The following is a 2912-nucleotide window of genomic DNA, read 5'->3' as shown; positions in this document are numbered from 1 at the left end:
TGCATGCAGCCCCCAGACCTTTTTGTGTCCTCTAGTGCTCCCTAGATTTTTTTAAAGAATTGCAGATTGCTGCAAGAATCATAGAATCATAGAGTTGGAAGAGACCGCAAGGGCCATCCAGTCCAACCCCCTGCCATGCAGGAAATCTAAATCAAAGCATCCCTGACAGATGGCCATCCAGCCTCTGTTTAAAAACCTCTAAGGAAGTAGATTCCACTACACTCCGAGGGAGTGTGTTCCACTGTCGGACAGCCCTTACTGTCAGGAAGTAACTCCTAATGTTGAGGTGGAATCTCTTTTCCTATAGCTTGCATCCATTGCTCTGGGTCCTGTTCTTTGGAGCAGCAGAAAACAAGCTTGCTCCCTCCTCAATATGACATCCCTTCAAGTATTTAAACAGGGCTATCATATCACCTCTTAACTGTCTCTTCTCCTGGCTAAACATCCCCAGCTCCCTAAGACATTCCTCATAGGACATGGTTTCCAGACCCTTCACCATTTTAGTCACCCTCCTTTAGACACGCTCCAGTTTCTCCACATCCTTTTAAAATTGTGGTGCCCAGAACTGGACCCAATATTCCAGGTGGGGCTGGACCAGAGCAAAATAGAGTGGGACTATTACTTTCCTTGATCTAGACACTATACTTCTATTGATGCAACCTAAAATCACATTGGCCTTTTTAGCTGCCGCATCGCACTGTTGACTCATGTTCAACTTGTGGTCTACTTGGACTCCTAGATCCCTTTCACGTGTAGTCTCATTCAGCCAGGTGTCGCCCATCCTATATCTGTGCATTTTATTTTTCCACCCTAAGTGCAGTACCTTACATTTCTCTGCATTGAAATTCATTTTGTTAGCTTTGGCCCAGCTTTCTAATCTATTAAGGTTATTCTGAATTTTGATCCTGTCCTCTGGGGTATTAGCCACTCCTCCTAATTTGTTGTCATCTGCAAATTTGATAAGTATACCCCCAATTCTGTCATCCAAGCCATTGATAAAGAAGTTGAACAGCACTGGGCCCAGGGCAGAACCCTCTGGCACCCCACTGGTCACTTCTCTCCAGGATTTAAAAGAGCCATTGTTGAACACCCTTTGGGTTCAGCCGGTCAACTAATTATAAATCCATGTAACAGTTACATTGTCTAGCCCACATTTCACTAACTTGTTTGCAAGAATGTCATGGGGAACCCTGTCAAAAGCCATACTGAGATCAAGATATACTATATCCACAGTATTCCCTTTATCTAACAAGCTGGTAATTTTATCCAAAAAAGAGATTAGATTTGTCTGGCATGACTTCTTTCCATGAAACCCATGTTGACTCTTTGTGATTATGGCATTGCTTTCTAGATGTTTCACAGACTCTCTGTTTAATGATCTGCTGTAGAATCTTTCCTGGTATTGATGTCAGACTAACAGGATGATAATTGTTGGGATCCTCTTTTTTCCCCTTTTTGAAGATGGGGACAACGTTTGCCCTCCTTCCGTCTGCTGGGACTTCTCCTGTTCTCCAGGAGTTCTCAAAGATTATTGCCAAGAATTCAGCTGCAAACTTCTAGATGTATTTTAGTCAATGAGAAAAAGAACTGAATGCTATGATATTAAATGTGCTGCTTCGTCAGTACATATACTAAAAAATTGGAACGATACAGAGAAGATTAGCATGGCCCTTGCCAAGGATGACACGCAAATAATATTAAATCTCCCATCACATTTGTTGTTGTGAGCCTTCAGGCTGTGTCTGACTTACGTTGACCCTAAGGTGGGGTCACAGGGTTTTTGTGGCAAGATTTGTTCAGAGGGGGTCTGCCTGTGCCTTCTGCTGAGGCTGAGACAGTCTGACATGCCCAAGATCACCAATGTTTTTCATGACTGAGTGGGGATTTGAACCTTTGTCTTCAGAGTCATAATCCAACATTCAAACTACTACACCATGCTGGCTCCCAGCAGTTCATTGATACTGTCAGTTAATTTGAAATCTGTTTTAACTGAAGAGCAATCTAATTCTTCCCCCTTTTTTTTCTTTTGGTAAATTATTTGCTTTGTGAGAGGCAGAATCATAATTACTTTAAGGGCAAGAGCTGGGCTATCCAGATGTGGCTGGACTACAAATCCTAGCATCTCTCACCTATGCTGGCTAGCAGCTGCTGGGGCTGTAATCCAACAGTGTCTGGAGAATCGTGTGATTCCCACTTCTGCTTGATGTTCAGGTTAACTTAAAATTTCAAAGTGAAAATTGTGACTGTGTAATATGGGGAAAACTGGAAACAGGGAGGTGGGATGGATGATCCAACAGGCTTTTGCATTGTCAGATTTGCTTTCCAGAAAGCAACCCATCACACAGCTGCCAAACGCCTTCACAACCCCAGAAGCCTGGATTATTTTTTTCCCTGGAGCCCACTAAAATGTCTGCATGAGTGGCTGGAGCAGGGTTCTTAAGAGCAGGCTAAATTGCATTTAGAGCACACACTCAATATGGCCTCATACAAATTAATTGCCTTCTTACACACTTTAGTTGCCCTTTGGTGCAAATTATCAGGGTGGACAGCAGGTGAGTTTCCTTGTTCTTTCTTTAAAATTTGCATAGGGAATAAAGCAATTCTAATTCCTTTTATAGATTGGGAATCATCACCCAGGGGATAGTGCCTAATCCAGATTAATGTTGAGTGAAAAGGATCTCTTTACATATGCCTTTATTGTATTAAGGCTGGCTCTTTCACATTTCCCTGTTTATGATGATGATCTTGAATGTTTTTTTCTGAGGGTGTTGGAGAATACCTCTGTTAAGAAAAAGGCATTACGGAAAGGACTCACTCTGTGTATCCTGGTCATTTCAGAGTTTCTGGTTTAGGTGGAATCTGAGTGTATACAGCTGTTGGCTCATTTAGATGCTAATGAATGGCATTAGGAG

At 42.4% G+C, this 2912-nt stretch overlaps 1 non-coding gene across 1 annotated transcript; it reads left to right on the top strand.

The window, feature by feature from the left end:
• Positions 1-1606: 1606 nt before the first annotated feature.
• On the top strand, positions 1607-1716 carry LOC121920113. The gene has a single exon (XR_006101653.1). It is a non-coding gene; the product is annotated as a U6 spliceosomal RNA (small nuclear RNA).
• Positions 1717-2912: the final 1196 nt, after the last annotated feature.

Source organism: Sceloporus undulatus, chromosome 1, assembly GCF_019175285.1.
Source record: "Sceloporus undulatus isolate JIND9_A2432 ecotype Alabama chromosome 1, SceUnd_v1.1, whole genome shotgun sequence".
NCBI classification, from domain to species: domain Eukaryota; kingdom Metazoa; phylum Chordata; class Lepidosauria; order Squamata; family Phrynosomatidae; genus Sceloporus; species Sceloporus undulatus.
The sequence above is the reverse complement of the archived record's forward strand: the minus strand, read 5'-3'. Positions and strand labels throughout refer to the sequence as shown.